The sequence below is a fragment of the Canis aureus genome, chromosome 22 (genome assembly GCF_053574225.1).
Source record: "Canis aureus isolate CA01 chromosome 22, VMU_Caureus_v.1.0, whole genome shotgun sequence".
Lineage (NCBI taxonomy): Eukaryota > Metazoa > Chordata > Mammalia > Carnivora > Canidae > Canis > Canis aureus.
Window position 1 is genome coordinate 18,246,177 of NC_135632.1, and position 17,946 is coordinate 18,264,122.

The window sequence follows — 17,946 nt, forward strand, 5'->3', positions numbered from 1 at the left end:
TGGAACAGGGGAGGAAAAGGCAAGATAAGAAAATTATGGTCCTCATCTATTATGATTTTCTTTAATTCTTATTTATCAGCTTAGGCCATTTATTTATTTATTCAAGAAATATTTATTGAGATACATACATCCCAGGCACTGTGCCAGGGATACAATGGTGAGAAAAATCAGGTATAATTCCAGCCTTCATGGAGCTTATAGGACAATGAGGGAAATTAATATTAATAAAATAATCACCTCAATAATTATGAAATTCCAACTATAGCAGTGTGACAAATGAGAGGAATATGGTGCTACAGGAGCAAATCAAGGGGACATTTGATTCACAGGTATTGCTTAATATAATATCAGAAGTCTTGGTTAGAGCTATAAAAATAAGAAAGTAAGAGATATAGAGGTTGGATATTTGCAGGCCATGTGTATGTAGATCACTCATATAGAAAGGAAAAAAAAGCAAAATGAAAAGATGCATAGAAATAAACAAGGCTAACAAAAGTTTTCCAGGTACAAAGAGAACCTCAAAGATCAGTAGCATTTTTCTCAAATAGCAATAACCAGTAAGACAAAAGTGATAGAGACAACACAACAACCACAAAAACAAAAACATTTCTGGAAATTATCAAAAAACTTACAAGACTTCAATGAAGAAAAATAAAACTGTATCAAGGAAATAATTTAATATTTAAATAAATGAAAAAATAGTCCAGGATTCTGGATGTGATAGCTTAATATTGTAAAGTTGTCAATTGCTGCCAAATCAACAAATACCAATGATCACAAACCACCTAGGACTCTGGTCCCGGTAATTTAACAAATCTGGAAAGTTAAATTTTTTTGAAAAACTTTATTTATTGATTGATGAGAGACACAGAGAGAGAGAGGCAGAGACATAGGCAGAGGGAGAAGCAGATTTCCTGCAGGCAGCCTGATGTGGGACTCAACCCTGGGACTCTGAGATCATGACCTGAGCCTAAGGCAGATGCTCAACCACTGAGCCACCCAGGGCCCCTGGAAGGTTACATTTTAATATAAATTATAGTAGTGATATTATGAAGATTCAAAATCAGTTTCTAAAAGTATATAAAAGCCTGGTAATAAGAAAGAGAATTGTGAAATATTGATGTGACCTGTAATTTTATTTTTAATATCTTAATATCTCAAAGAACTCCAAAACATTTCAGTTGATCTCCTTTGTTCATTTTTGGACTTCTCTGTGGATTGACTTATTGAAGCCAAAGCAGGAAGTTCCTAGTGATTTCATGAATGTTTCATTAATAATTATATTAAACTTTGAACCGCCTTCATAAATCTGCGTTCATCAGTCATTGGTGGGATATGCAATTGTTCTTCCTTAATTTAATTTTTTTGAAATTGCTTACATATTCACGTGGTACAGAAACCCAATAGTACAAGGTACATCCCATGACAGATCTGTCTCATTTCTGCCAGTCGCTCAGTTCTTTTCCCTGGGATCAACCAACATTATCAGTTGAATTTCCTTTTCTCTTCTGAGAAAGATAGTGGTAATCCACACATTCTTTTTTTCTTTTACTGTGTTTTTTTTTTTCACACTTAAAAAAATATATAGTAAGTAAATGTATGTCTATATAAAAAAGTCTTCCTTTTTTATGGATGCATATTATTCCATTTACAGATGTATCTTCATTTATTAAACTAGTCCCTTCTGATGGACATTAGGTTGTTTCTAATCTTTTGAAAATCAAAACAATGAACATGAAAATATACATTCTTTTGCTGGTGTGCAACTAGATTTCTAGGATAAATTCCTGTTAATGAAGTTGATGGACACAGAGTACATTGGTTTATATTTCAATGAGTATAGCTTAACTGTCCTCTGCCGTGGTTGTACAAATTTATGCTCCCAGCAGCATGTTAGAGTGATGGTTTGTCCACACTTTCCCCAATGCCTTGTGTTATTAAACTTATGGGCATTTGCTCATCTGAGATGTAAATATATCCCAGGGCAGCTTTCATCATCTTATATGTAGGGTTGAGTGTCTTCATATATTTAAACCCATTTGTATTTCTTTTGCTGAGAACTGCCTGGTTGTAGCTTTTGCCTGACTTTCTACAGGAAAAAAGTTTAATTTCTTACTGATTTTTAGGAGTTGTTATGTAATAGGCAATATAATTTTGCTATTCAATTGTCTCTGACTACTAAGGATTCCATAAATCCTTCATCTTTATGTGTTTTTATAAAATAAAATTGTAAAACAGTTCAAACATGGCATCAGAACACCCTTGAGACAAATGTATAGTTATTGAATAATGATTCAATAAGGTGAACACCACTGTAAACTACCATCCAGGTCACCCAGGTAGCTAGAAAGTTGCCATTTACCCCAGAAATCCATCCATATGTCCCATTCTGATCTCAACACACTCCCTTCCTCCAAAATTATCCATTTTCCTGTCTTTTATAGTAATCACTTTCTTTGTTTCTTTATAGCTTTTCACTTGTAGGCAATCCTAGACTCTATAGCTTAGTCCTGATCATTCAAAAAATGGCAGTGTCTTTAAAGATTCTTCTAATCTTTAGTACTCCCCTCCATCTTTCCTTTTCTTTAGTCCGTTTCAGATGATGATCTCAGGACTTCTGTGTAGTTTTATATAGTCTAGATTTTGTTCTTGGTGCAGTTCAGCACATTTCTCTGTTCTCTGTATTTCCTGCAAACTGACAGCTGGAGCCAGATGCTTTATCAAACGTAGATAAAATCCCTTTGAAAAGACCATAGGTGGTGCTGTGGTCCTTCATCAGGAGGCACACAATGTCTGGTTTTCTTTCTTTTTGTGATATTAACAGCTTTTGATGGCCAATGTCTAGAACAATTACTTTATTGGGAGTTGCAAAATAATGATATTCTAATTCATTAACTTATTTTTCATTTATTCATTGAAATACTTTATATACATTTGTAAGGTGGAGTTATTTTTATAAGAATTCTATTTTTGGGATCCCTGGGTGGCGCAGCGGTTTGGCGCCTGCCTTCCGCCCAGGGCACGATCCTGGAGACCCGGGATCGAATCCCACGTCGGGCTCCAGGTGCATGGAGCCTGCTTCTCCCTCTGCCTGTGTCTCTGCCTCTCTCTCTCTCTCTCTGTGACTATCATAAATAAATAAAAATTGAAAAAAAAGAATTCTATTTTTATAATCAATAACCAATAGTGCAATTTTATGTGGGGAAATATAGTATAAATACTTGATTCTTTCTCTTCCAAGTTTTTAGATAGTGAATTGAATCTCTATCACAATCCAAAACTGGCCAATTTGTTTTTTTTAATCATTATGAACCATTTAATCATTATGAATCATTATGGATTTAAACATACTTGAAGAGTTTCAATCAGTTGCACTTAGGCCTTTTAAAGCTAAGAGTGTTCTATTTTTTATTTTTAAAAAATTTTTTAAAAATAATTAATTAATTAATTTATTTATTTATTTAAGAGTGTTCTATTTTTGTTCAGTAGAAATCCCTTGAGTTGGTTTCTGAATCATTTTCACATGAGCCTAGTAGCTTCCTTTATCTGATGTGAAGACATAATCTTGACTTATCTCATATTTGTTTTCTGCCCAAAGCATGAAATGGATCACTTCCCCATAAAACCCTTGTTTTTCTTAGTGAAAAATGATATTTCAAAATCTCAATCTGGGTACAAGGATTGCTAATTGCTACCAAGGATTGATCACTGTTTCTAGGCTTCTTCAATGGACAAAGGTAGGAAAAGTTTATACACACACACACACACACACACACACACACACACATCCCAAAACACTTCACGAGTTCATACTGATATTTCCAACTAAAATTCAGGACTACAGGATGTTTTACTTAACCTCTTCTATAATACATCCATACCTCCTATCTTTTACCCTGGAAATCTTGATTTCAAGAACCTAGAGTACTAAATAAAATTAGAATCTCCTATAATCACTCATTTACTTTAACCTCTAAAACGCACACACACACAAATTCTCAGTAATACAATCACTGAGAATAGTCATTTTTTGCATATGTGCGATTTTCTCCCCATTTTGGGTTTTTGACTATTGATGTGGTTAATTTTAAGTCTCTCACCTTACTATTTTTCTCTATTTCTCCCATTTGTATTTTGTCCTTCCTTTCCTCCTTTTCTGGCTTCTATTAGATGAATTGAATATTTTTTTAGGATTTGATTTTATCTCCCCTTTTGGCTTATTAGCTATAAACTTTGTTGTGTTATTTAAGTGGATGCTGCAGGGCATATAGTGTACATTTTTGTTGGAGGAGGTCATCAAAAAGACCTGATTGCCAGTCAACCTGTGAGGTGGACCCAGGCAATCAGAAGATCTTTACCTCCTCCCCTGTCCTTGGAATCTGGGTTCTGCTTGCCTTTCCCACTCTCAGTGGCTGGTCCAAGAACATAGCCTTCAGACAATGATGTGGTGTTGAGAACACCTGCACAGCATATGTGACTGTACCCAGTTAAGAGTTCTCTCCACATACATTTTTAAGATGTGGTACGCAGATCCTGGGATCCGCTCATCTCGCTGCAGCCCAAGATGAGCCTTGCATGTAAGTTCCCTTTGCCTATCAATACTGCTACCTATCAACCTGGAGCGGCCTGCTTCTTCCTTTGGTCTCTCCCCGTCCTCTGCACTTGCAGGCCAATTTCAGATTATGCCTGGAATGCTCCCCAAAGGGTTATGAACCAACAATCTTTTAAATTATGACAGCTTACCTTATCACTTCACATACAGTGTAGGAACTTACTTCCCCCATTACTTCCCATTACTTCCCATTCTGTCTCTATGCTATTTCACCGTACAGTTTATTTTTATTTTTTTTATTTTTATTTATTTATTTTTTTAGTTTATTTTTATATATGCTACAAGCTCCAAACAATATTATTTTGATTTTTATTTAAATAGTTACTTATATTTTAAAGGGATGGAAATAACAAAATACTTGTATTTTATCCGCATTGTTATCATTATTTTTAAAAGATTTTATTTATTTATTCATGAGAGACCCAGAAAAAGAGAGACAGACACAGGCAGAGGAAAAGCAGACTCCCTGTGGGGAGCCTGATGTGGGACTCGATCCCAGGACTCCAGGATCATGCCCTGAGCCGAAGGCAGATGCTCAACCGCTGAGCCACCCAGATGTCCCATTGTTACCATTAAAAAAAAAAAAAAAAAAGATTTTATTTATTTATTTGACAGAAAGAGATGGAGAGAGCACAACAGGGGTAGTGGCAGAGGGAGAGGGAGAAGCAGGCTCCCCACTGAGCAGAGAGCTCCATGCAGGGCATTACCATTTTTTTAAATAAACAAATTTATCGCCTTTTGGCTCCCAGAGCAGCGCCATGGCGGTCGGCCGGCAAGAACAAGTGCCTTATCAAAGGCGGCAAAAAGGGAGCCAAGAAGAAAGTGGTTGATCCATTTTCTAAGAAAGATTGGTATGATGTGAAAGCACCAGCTATGTTCAATATAAGAAATATTGGAAAAACACTAGTCACAAGAACTCAAGGAACCAAAATTGCATCTGATGGTCTCAAGGGTCGCGTTTTTGAAGTTAGCCTTGCTGATCTGCAGAATGATGAAGTTGCATTTAGGAAATTCAAGCTAATCACTGAGGATGTGCAGGGCAAAAACTGCCTGACTAATTTCCATGGCGTGGATCTTACCCGTGACAAAAGGTGCTCCACGGTCAAAAAATGGCAGACCATGATTGAAGCTCATGTTGATGTAAAGACTACCGATGGTTATTTGCTTCGTCTATTTTATGTTGGTTTTACTAAAAAACGCAATAATCAGATTCGGAAGACCTCTTACGCTCAGCACCAACAGGTCCGCCAAATCCGGAAAAAGATGATGGAAATCATGACCCTAGAGGTGCAAACAAATGACTTGAAAGAAGTGGTCAATAAATTGATTCCAGACAGCATCGGAAAAGATATAGAAAAAGCTTGTCAGTCTATTTATCCACTACATGATGTTTTTGTTAGAAAAGTAAAAATGCTGAAGAAGCCCAAGTTTGAATTGGGAAAACTCATGGAGCTTCATGGTGAAGGTAGTAGTTCTGGAAAAGCTACGGGGGATGAGACCAGTGCTAAAGTTGAACGAGCTGATGGATGTGAACCACCAGTCCAAGAATCTGTTCAAAATTCAGACATTTAATGGTGACAAATAAAAACATATTTGTGATGTTTAATTTCTTATCATTCTTTTTAAATAATCAGGCTCGGTGAAGCAGATGTTCTGAACTGACAGTGTGAACTTTTCAGAACTGTTGTATGGATCTTATCCATTGCTCTTGGCTACTAAATAGCTGCAAAAGGGTAGTGATCTATTTTAAGCTGTAGTGATCTGGATGGAAGTGTTCTAGATGGTTAATAAAAGGAAACTTAAAAAAAAATAAACAAATTTATCTTTTAAAGTTTACTTATTCTTTCAGTAATCTCTATGCCCATCATGGGGCTTGAACTCATGACCCTTAGATTATGGGTCCCATGCTCTTCTAACTGAGCCAGCCAAGTGGGCCCCATGTTGTTACCATTTTTGATGTTCTTCATTCCCTTGTAGAGATTCGTATTTCTTGGCGTAGCTTTTCTTCTGCCTCAAGGACCTGGCTTCGTATTTCTTGAAGTGCAGATCCTCTGGTGATTAATTATTTCAACTTTTGTATAGCTCAAAAACAAGACAAAACAAAACAATGACTTTATTTTGCTTTCATTTTTGAAAGATATTTTCACTGCGGATAGAATTCTAGGCACAAAGGTGCTTGTTTTTGTTTTGTGGTTGAGTACTTTAAAATGTTATTTTCTTTCTTAGATGGTTACTGAGAGGAAATCTGGAATCATTCTATGTTCTTCTATTTAACATGAATTTTTCTTTCTTTGACCGCCTTTAGTATTTTCTCCTTATCCTAGATCTGAGGAATTTGGTTATAACGTGCCTTGCTGTAGTTTTCTTCATGTCTCCGTGCTTGGAGTTAGCTGAGCTTTTGAATCTGTGGCTGTATAATTTCCCTCAAATTTGGAAACATTATGGCTATTACAATTTTTCGACTATTTTTTCTGTCTCCATTGTCTGCTTTCTTTTTGGAGGGACTCCATTTATACATATATCAGACACTTCAAGTTATTGTATAGTTCACTGATCCTCTGTTCATTTTTAAGGATTCTTTTTTTCTCTGTGTGTTTTCATTTCAGATAGTTTCTGTTATTATGTCTTCCACATTTCTATTGCTATGTCAAGAACATTCTTTTCTTGTGCAATGCCAAATCTGCCATTATTCCTATCAATCTTTTTTTCATCTCTGACATTGTAGTTTCATCTCTAGAAGTTTCATTTGGGTCTCTTTTATCCTTCCACATCTCTTCTTAGCTTTCTTGAACATATATAGTATTTTTATAATAATTATTTTAACATCTTTGTTGGATAACCCTAACACATGTCAGTTCTGATTTGGTTTCAATTGATTGAGTTTTCTTTTCCTTTTCATAATTGGTTGTCTTTTCCTGCTCCTTTGCATGCTGGGTAATATTTTTTTTAAAGATTTTATTTATTCATTCATAGAGACACACAGAGAGAGAAAGAGAGAGGCAGAGACACAGGCAGAGGGAGAAGCAGGCTCCATGCAGGGAGCCCTACATGGGACTCAATCCTGGATCTCCAGGATCATGCCCTGGGCTGAAGGCGGCACTAAACCGCTGAGCCACGGGGGATGCCTTTTTTTTTTTTTTTTTTTTTAAGATTTTATTTATGCATGTTGGGTAATTTTTGATCAGATGTGAGACATTGTGGATTTTACTTTTTTGGGTACTGGATATTTTAGTTTTCCTAGATATATTCTTGAGCTTTGTTCTGGGACTCAGCTAAGTTACTTGATGCTTTTAGGTCTTGCTTTTAAGGTTTTTTAGGCAGTATCAGAGATGTGTTAGTGTAAGGCTAATTTTGTCTTTATCTCAAGACAAAGAGCCTTCTGAGTTTCCTACTCAATATCCTAGGAATTATGAAGTTTTTCAGCCTGACTGGTAGGAACAGGCACTATTTCTGACCTTGTGTGACCCCACGTACCCTTCCTCTAGTATACTGATGGCTCTTTTTCTAACCTCAGGTTGTTCTCACACCCTCATCAGTCCCCCTCACACTCCTCACATGCCTTGCTCTCGTTATTTCCCTGATTAATTCTCAGGGATGACTCTATAGGTCTCCAGAGTTTTTGCTCTGTGAAGCTCTCTCCTCTCCAGCACTCTGCTTACCTCAATCTTCCTAGAATCTCAGCTTGTCTTTTCAATGAAAGAAATCTGTGGCTTCTGGGTGGGCTCTCCATTCCCTATACTGAGGCCCAAAATCCCCCGTGGCAGGAAGGTGGGGCAATCAGAGAGCTCAACTTGTTTGTATCCCATCTTTCAGGAGCTACTGTCCTTCTGGGGCATCTGAGTGGCTTAGTCAGTTAAGGGTCTGCCTTTGGCTCAGGTCACGATCCCAGGGTCCTGGGATGGAGCCACGCATTGGACTTCCTGCTTAGAGAGGAGTCTGTTTCTCCCTCTCCCTCTGCCCCTTCCCTGCTCATGCTCACTCTCTCTCTCTGTCAAATAAAATCTTTTTTAAAAAAGGATTTACTGTCCTTCATTGCCTGATGCATGGTGCCTTGAGAACCATTGTTTCATATATGTTGTCTATCTTTGTTGACGTATTTTGTGCATTTTGCATATTTTTGACTACTATTTTTTGTTTGTGTATTTTATGTGGTTTTGTTTCAGGTAAGCAACAAATATTCTTGTAGTCTGCCTTCCTGGAAGTGGAACTCTTTATCCTGTACAGTTTTGTTTCTGTGCTTCTTGGTATCTCCTCAGTGTGAGGCTCTGTGTTGGAGAGGAGGCCTTGTTGTTCAGTTTCCAGAGCTCATGGAGGCTCAGGCTATTCCAGCCCCTTCAGAATTTACTATGGGCCCCTTGCCCTCAGCCACTACTACACTGGACAAAGCTCTCTCATCTCAGTGCTGCCATACTTTCCAGCAATATTTGTTGGATATTTTGAGTTTCTCCTGCTCTTGAGTCTGGTTGCTTCTGTCTGCTTTCTCCAGCACAGAATCTGATACCATAGAGTTCTTGGCACTTTTGGTGGATCATTGGCATCTACTTGTATTTTGAGAATTAGGGGAATACCCTGTCACCTAGTTTGTGGCAAATGTTAACCATGGGATTTTGTTTTATAATTTAGTTGTTCTTCTTGCTCATTCATGGGGACTTGGGGAGATTCAAAAATTATGCTGCTCTTGTCATTTTTCCAGAATCCTGCTGAAATTTCTTGGGAGACATTTATGGTCCTACCACATTATGCATTTCTTTTGGACTATCATTTTCTCTAATAGTTTGAGTTTTTCCTCCTAAATAATTTAAATTCTTCTATTTTTTCCCCTGGAAAGCTGTGGCTATGTCTTTCTTTTTTCTCTGTCTCCTCTTCCTTTTCTTCCTTTTCCTTTTAAATTTTTTCTGAAAAAAAATAATTTTTTTCCAAGAGTATGTTCAATCCAGCCACAACTTTTGACCTGTTTTTTTTTTTAAAGATTTATTTGAGAGAGAGAGAGAGAAGGGAGAGAGAGAGAGGTGAGAATGAGTGGGGGGAAGGGCAAATGGAGAGATTCTCAAGCAGACTCCCTGCTGAGCACAGAGCCCTATGAGGAGCATGATCTCCATCACCAATGAGATCATGACCTGAGCTGAAACCAAGAGTTGGATGCTCAACTGACTGAGCCACTCAGGTGCCCCATGACCTGTTCTTTTTTTTTTTTTTAATCTCTCCATTTCTATCAGTTTATTCTGGTGATAATAATTTCATCATTGTTTCTCTGGTCATTTTGTCTTGCCAAGTGCAGCTTCTCCATAGGCATGTGGGGAAATTAGAAAAGGGATCAGTTCTTCAATATCTATCACAGATTAAGGCCAATTTAAAAAGCCAAAGGAATTTAAGAAGTACAGGTATAGGAACAGAACAACTGGCCAATGGAATAAAAGAGAAAACTCAGAGACAGATATATGGGGCCATACATATGGGAACTTGCTATATGACAGTGTTGACATCATAACCCAATGGAGGAAGCATGAACTGTTTTATAGATGATAGTGGGGAAACTGGCTTACTCACTATAGGGGGAAAAAGAAAAATCAATCTTCATATCTCACCATGAATAAATATGGATGAATAAACTCAATGTGAGCTATGAAATTATAAAGAAAAAAATGTCAGAGAATGTCTTTATAACTTAGGAATAAGGAAGTCTTCTTCAATAGAATCTCCCAAATACAAATCATTCAACAGAATAACTATTGTCTTTATCTCATTAAAATAAGAACATTTGTTAGATAGAGGACATAAAAGACAAAATAATCCAAACGATATGTTGGGAAAAGACAGTTGCAGTATTTAAAACCAAACCGAGACTAATATCTAGATTTTCTTAGGAATGTGTAGATTTATAAGAAAAAGGCAGAGAACCCAACAGAGAAATGAGCAAAGCACATGAAGAAACAATTTACAGAAGAGGAAAACAAATAGTAAACATATTTAAAGAGATGCTTAACTCATTAGTTATCAGAGAAGTGCAAGTTAAAGCAACAGTGAGATACCCCACAGGAAATTTGGTGAACAGCTGACAGTCTAGTAATTGGTCACCAGCCCAGAACTGTCACGATGGGCACATGTAGGGGATGGCTATGGTGTCAAAGGTAGAGACCACGCATTGGTCCAACAGCATCAATCCTCACTTCTCAAGATTGATGTAGCTCGTGCTGCCTCTGAATGTCCAACTTGCCAGCAAAAGAGATCAACACTGAGTCCTTGATATCACACTTTTGAGGAGACCAACTGATGGTTTGGTGCCCAGTTATTTAGTTACATCAGGCGCCTCCCATTGGAAGGGCCAATGCTTCATCTCCACAGGAATGACTATTCCAGATATGAGTTCACCTTTCTTGCCTGCAAATCTTCAGCCACAGCACTATCTGGGCTGAAGATTTATGGAATTATGGAATGCTTGATCCACAACTATGGAATCTCATCCAGCACAGGTTTTGACCAGGGGACTCAACAGTGAGGGAGGTGCTGGAGTAGGTCCATGACCATGGAATCTACTAATTGTATCAAATATTGCACTACCCAGAGAGAGCTTTCTGGAATAGTCTTCTAAAGGTGCAGCTGAAGTGCTAGCTTGGGAAAATACTGAAAGAATGGGGTGACACTTTCCAAAACACTGTAATTACAACAGTTCAGAGACCAGTATATGCTGCTCTGCTCTCAAGAGGAAGAGTCCATGGATCCAGGAATCAAGAGATAACTACAGGAATGCCCCCACTGACTACCACTCCTCATGACCTATCAGAGGATTTTGTGCCATCAGGGCAACTCTGAGCTCTTCATTTTTGGAGGTTCTGATCCCAAACAGGACAGATTCTTGCCAGGTGATACCACAAGGGTGTTGTTGGATTACCAACTGCTGCAACACACGGGACTTCCCATGGCCAGGGGCCAGCAAGTAAAAGGAGCAGTTATGCTGGTGGAGATAATTGACCCTGATCATCAGGAGGAGGTCCAGGTGCTTTTACACCCTAGCAGCAGGAAGGAATCTGGTATGTATGGAACGTAGGAGATCCATTGTTGGGCCTCCTGGTCCTCTTTCACCCCCTTTTAACTGTGAACAGACACAAGCTGCACAAGCTGCAACCCTAAGCTGAGAAAGGATTTGACTGTCAAGGATTGAGACCCTGTAAGGTCATGAGTTGCATAACTAGCTAAGCTACCAACATGTGATAAGGCAACCTTTGGGAGTGAAGGAATTTAGAATGGATGTTGGAGGAGGGAGCAGATGTGTTGCAGCCCTGAGGTCAACTACAGTGACAGGGGCTGTGGTTCATCCTCTAACCTCTTTCTTATCAGTTTCCCCTTGGGAAGAAAGGCCCATGGGAACTGTGGAAGCACTGCTCCCTGAAACTACGTGAAGTAGATCTGTGCAGCTCAAGGGGTGGACTCTGGCAGCTGTGAGCATGTGCCTCAAGGACCTCCAATCAGAGGAAGTATAACTGACCAAAGACCCAGCTCCTGCTCTGTGAAATGCATCACCGAATTGTGCCTGGGCGACTCTTCCTATGGGCTTCTAGTGACCAATGGAGCAAGAATCCTGAAGGAGACCTGTTCCTGGGAGACATAGCCCTCCTCTTATGGCTGACCAGTTTGAGGACTCTTTGATGACACCACTGAACCTGCCATAGACAAGGACAGCCATCAGCAAGGCAGCCCAGGATACTTCCACCCAAGCTTCTCAGACTCCCAGTGCGATTTTTCAGCTTTCCAGCCTCATACAGCTCTCTATTTTCTCTCATACAGGCACTTCTGTCAATTAAAATCCTTGTATAATTAATCTCATCCTGATGTCTGCTTCTTGGAGGACCTGAACTGAGGTGGCCTGTACAGGAGGGGTAAGGAAGGGAAGAGTTAAGAATGACCCCTTGATTTCCTGATTTGGGTCCTGGGTGCATGGTGATAGTGTTGGGCACCGAGATAAGGCGGACCAGAGGTCTCCATTTAAAGAGAGAACGCAGGGACGCCTGGGTGGCTCAGCGATTGAGCGTCTGCCTTTGGCTCAGGGCATGACCCCAGGATCTGGGATCGAGTCCCACATCGGGCTCCCTGCATGGAGCCTGCTTCTCTCTCTGCCTCTCTCTCTGTGTTTCTCATGAATAAATAAATAAAATCATTTTAAAAAAATGAAGAGAGAAGGCATAACAAGAGGACAAATGAGAGGTGTGTGGAAGGACAGAAGGAAGGGAAGACAGAGACGTCTCAGGTAAGGACAATTTCACCCATTATGGGTCTCTATTGCAAATGAAGTTGTCCTTTCCCCCACTGGAGGCCTGGTTTCAATTTCTCAAATCATTTTTAAAAATTTTTATTTATTCATGAGAGACACAGAGAGAGGCAGAGACATAGGCAGAGGGAGAAGCAGGCCCCCCATGGGGAGCCTGATGCGGGACTCGATCCCAGGACCCCGGGATCACAACCTGAGCCCAAGGCAGATGCTCAACCACTGAGCCACACAGGCGTCACTCAATTCTTCAAATCTTAAGACAAGTTCCAACCTCATCAATGACTTAAAAATAGATTCTTATAAAAACAAATGGAAGGAAATCAGAGGAAAGCTTGTTATGGGGTTTCTTGCTCAGTCAGTTGGGCTGCTATAACAAAATACTGTAGACTGGTGGGCTTAATCAGCAGACATTTGCTATTCACAGTTCTAGAGGCTGGAACATCCAGGATCAAGGTGGAGGCTGAGTTCCTGGCGAGGATCATTTTCCGGGTTTATACATATCCTGCCTTCTGGCTACATCTTCAACGTGGCTTGTCTTTGGCACATGCTCATGGAGAGAGAGAGAGATCTCTCATCTTCCTCTTCTTAAAGGATGCCAACTTCATAACCTCATTTAAACCTAATTCCCTCTGAAAGGCCCCACCTCCAAATACCATCACAGGGGGCTGAGGACTTTAACATAGGAATTTTGGTGCTGCTGGTGGTGGGTCAGTGGGTGGGCAACAAACATTCAGTCCATAGCAGTTTCTTTCAGCCACATTGAGAAATGCTGATTCTCACGGCCATTTGATTGTTATAAAGTGCCTGTGCCATGTGAACACTTGGCATAAGTGGCTCCAAAGATGTTCCCAAGTCCCTACAGAAAGAAGAAATGAAATACTGACTTCAAGAGTGTAACAGCAGAGTGCCTTCAGTCTCCAGCCTCGAGCTGGTCCACCATTTGCTCTTGGCTTCTTGCAGATTCTGTTCTTTAGCTTGATATTCTGGTGTCTGGGAGACAACCATTTCACCAAGAACAATTATTTTCCCCTCGCATCTCCTGCCGTTATCCCCATCCCTTCTTTTACTTGCAAGTACACCTAAAAAGGAGGAAGTTACATGTGCAGATACAGTAATTTCCAGAACAAACCCGGACACACATTCTTGATGGCTATGTAAGGTTTGGGAAACAGGATCATATTTAACTGGCATGGCTGAGTGGAGAACAAAAAGCGCTGTCTCCAGAAACACAGAGCTAGAACAATTTTCTTTTCTTTTTTTATGATTTTATTTACTTATTCATGAGAGACACACAGAGAGAAGCACAAACATAGGCAGAGGAAGAAGCAGGCTCCTCACAGGGAGCCCGATGAGGGACTCGATCCCAGGACCCTGGGATGGTGACCGGAGCTGAGAGCAGACGCTCAACCACTGAGCCACCCTGGTGTCCCTAGAACAATTCTCCTAAACATGCAGAATAGTTTAAAATATTGCCCCAGGACCAGGGGATCTTTCTCTGGCCCAGACTGCCTGATTTTTAGTAAAAACTTTTTTTCAAGATTTAATGTTGATAATGTCACTCCTTAACATGCTTCAATTATTCTCCCAGAGATTCGTTCCCAAGTGTTGGGCTGTGAACCCTGAAGTGCGCTGCCTCTGTCCAGCCATCCCCTCACTATTCATATAAGCGCAACACCCCAGGCTTTGTTTTGGTGTCAGAACAATGGGGAAAGGAATTAGCAGTGTTGATAAGATATCACCATAAGGGTTTTGTCCTATTGATAACTGAACGCTTTTTAGCAAAATTTATCAGTCCCACTTTCTCAACAAATAAGTTAAAAACTGGAACTATGGTCCCAATGTTTTTTTTTTTTTTCTTCAAGATTTAATGTTGATAAAGTCACTCCTTAACGTGCTTCAATTATTCTCCCGTGGGTTCCCTAGTGTTAGGCAGTGCACTGCAGTTCTGTCCAGCCATCCCCTCACTATTTGTATAAATGCAACACCCCAGGCTTTGTTCCAGCTTCAGAACAATGGGGAAAGGAATTAGCAGTGTTGATAAGATATCACCATATGGGTTTTGTCCTATTGATAACTGAATGCTTTTTAGCAAAATTTATCAGTCCCACTTGCTCAGCAAATAAGTTAAAAACCGGAACTGTGGTCCCAAAGTTCCAAAATAAACAGGACACGTATTGTTGGCTTAAATATTTCCTTCTTACAGTACATCAGGGTTCAAAGAAACTACAGAATTGAGAAGTGTGCTTTTCACGTGTAATTCAATTCAACAAACATTTATTGTTAAAAATGCCTTTACCTTTTCCTTCTCAATACAGTGGGTCCTTTATGGCACAGGGAATTGAGGCCCAAACACGGAACTATTTACAGTTGAACTTATCTGAAGTTATCCATAGGGCTAGAACGTTGGGGAAATTTCTGCTGTAGTTCTGTGGTTTTCTTCCTTGTACTGTTTCTTCTTCTTTTTTGGGGGGCACTAGTTCCAAACACCCAAAGAACAGCATTATAAAATACAAAGGGCCTGCTATTGTGTGGTGAAGACATTTTGATGAATTTTAAACAGAGTGAATGTCACAGAGGGTCAGAGAGCAGGGACATTCCTTTGGTGGTGTGTAGGAGAAGCTATGGATAAGTGGCATCCAGGGTAAAGGCACTGATGCAGGCTATGGCCCCAGGGTTCAGGGTTTCCTGGAGTCCATCCTTAGAGCCTCTAGGGATCTGTGGAGTCTGGTTGGGAGCTGCTTCTGGAGCACCTGACCACAAACACAGAAGGTTAGTATCTGGAATGGACCAGATAGAGCAGAAGGGTGAGCAGAAGGAAGGAGAGGCAGTCCTGCTCATAAGGGATGAGGGAAGACTAAAGGGATGGATCTGGGGGCTCTGGGAAATTTCTGATAGAGTGGCTCATGTGACAGGAGGCCTCCTCAGAGAGACTTAGAAAGGACCTTACGCTGTGGCCCTGAAAGCCACCCCCCCCACCCCCGATGCCACTGACCAACTGCTGGCTTCTGCACATGTCTCATCACCTCTCCCACAGGGCTGAGGATTTCTTTCTTCAGAGTTTACTGGGAAATAGATTCCACTGATCTGAAAACAATAACTTAATGTTTGTCATCAGGGTGTCCAAATGCACCTACAGTCATTGTATTCTTTCTGCCCCTTCTTCACTGTGGTGGACAGTGAGTGTTGCTTCTTTGCCTTACAGAGAGCTCGTGCATGCCCACGTGAGCCTGGGCAGACTGGAGTCTTGTCCTAGTGCCCTCAGTGTGGGGTGGGTAGAGGCATGACTCTAAGCTCAGTGCTCTTTCCATCATACCTTCTACTTAGACTGGGTAGTTCTTGGGTAGACTGGTTCTACTTTATGTGCTTAGGATTTCACTGCATCACCAATGCTTGCTTCCATCTTGTGACAAAAGCCATCAACTACTTCACTGTTCTCTGACTGGGCCACTTGTTCAGTGATTTTGGCCACTGTAAGCAGTTGGAAGGCACTAGGTTATGTGAGTACCCAAGATATAGGCACTAGGAATATATCATATAACTCCCCCCAAATGGAACCCTCTAGTTACCCCAGAGTTGGGAGCAGGAGCTCTGTTCTCTCCTCTCTGTAAGGAAAGAAAACCAATCTATCCAATGCTAGGGAGCTCTGGAAAGATGCCAAATAACACTGAGCCTAGAATTGATGAGGTTCAGAGAATAAATTCAGTTGCAAAGAAAGAGGTGTCTGTGTAGACCCAAAGAGCTGGCCTGGGGAGCCTTGGGTGCCTAGGAACAAGAAGCCATAGATCAGTGGGACAGCTTTACCTTGATGTAGGACCTGCTGTGTCAGGATCCAGAGTCTGCTCAGGAGGGGTCCTCCCTGATCATACCCGAGCATCCAGGGGGAACTGTGGATGGCTGATCATGGCTGGGAGAAGGCTCTGGACTGAAGATAGGTGACTCCCTGAGCAGAGGATGACTCCAAGGAGCATTACTAAGTGTTCATGTCAGGGGTGTTGGAGAGCAGACTGCAGAGAGTAATGCTGTCTTGGGAGATGTGGGGACTGCCATCAATGGAGGTGATGAAGCTGACCTCCTGAGACTGACAGGAAGTTCACATACCATATGGGGGACCTCAGGGCAAAAGCACCCTTCCTGCACCTATGGAACTGAAATCAGGGAATCAATTCTCATTCCACATCACCAGGCCCTTGGATGACTGGAGTTTGTCCATTGCTTATTTGTGGTGATGGTTTTTCTTTTCTCTTAATCAACCTTGTGTTTGCAAAGTTAGAATCAATCTATAGGGTTGTCTAGTGAGGAAACTTGCCCATCTCTCTGCCCATGATTTTGATAGAAGCAAACTGCCCAGGTGCATGATCTGCTGGTTCCTGGGTTCTGCTGGGATATGTGTAACCCTCCTGATAGTCCACAGACACGCAGGATTAGTGTACAGGTCACCTGATAGATTGTGCAAGCTCATTAGATTCCCCAAGTCTCTGTGTCTGGGGGCACTTAGTAAAGGGAGAAGCTTCCTGGCAACTTCTTGTGTTTGGTGTTGAGCTTCTGCCAATGATTTAATGCCCTCCCCCACCCCGCCCTGTTGTTGAATTGGATGATTAAGTGGCGATTTATCAGAAGGTATGGCAGGAAAAACTTGTCGTCATTGCTAAGATCTCAGAAACTAGGTAACCGCAGTTCCTGGCTTAATGGTGATAAAATAAAGGGCATTTTCAATTTTCTTTTTCATTTTCAATTTTTAATGTCTGTACGTCCTGCTCCTGGGCTCCCAGGGAAGCTATACTTTAATATCTATCAAGGTCAACGTGACTTGGCAAAATCTCAGAGTATGGGACTTATTTCTTCCATGAACATACATCATACATCTGATTCGTTTAAAAAATAACAAAAAAGGAGCATTCCAAACACAAAGATAAGAAAAAGAAAAAAAATCTCCCTGGTTCCCATAATTTTTAAAACCATACAGCCTTGCGTATACTAGAAGCTTAAGACAAGGCCTGCATCTTTCTGAAATGTCCTTTGTCTAATGATTTGTAACTTTTTAATGTATGCCAAATGTTCCCTCACCAGAGCA

General features: G+C 40.5%; 1 pseudogene; it reads left to right on the plus strand.

The window, feature by feature from the left end:
* The first annotated feature begins 5,305 nt into the window (after nucleotides 1–5,305).
* On the plus strand, nucleotides 5,306–6,405 carry LOC144294238 (small ribosomal subunit protein eS1 pseudogene; annotated as a pseudogene).
* The last annotated feature ends 11,541 nt before the right edge of the window (nucleotides 6,406–17,946 follow it).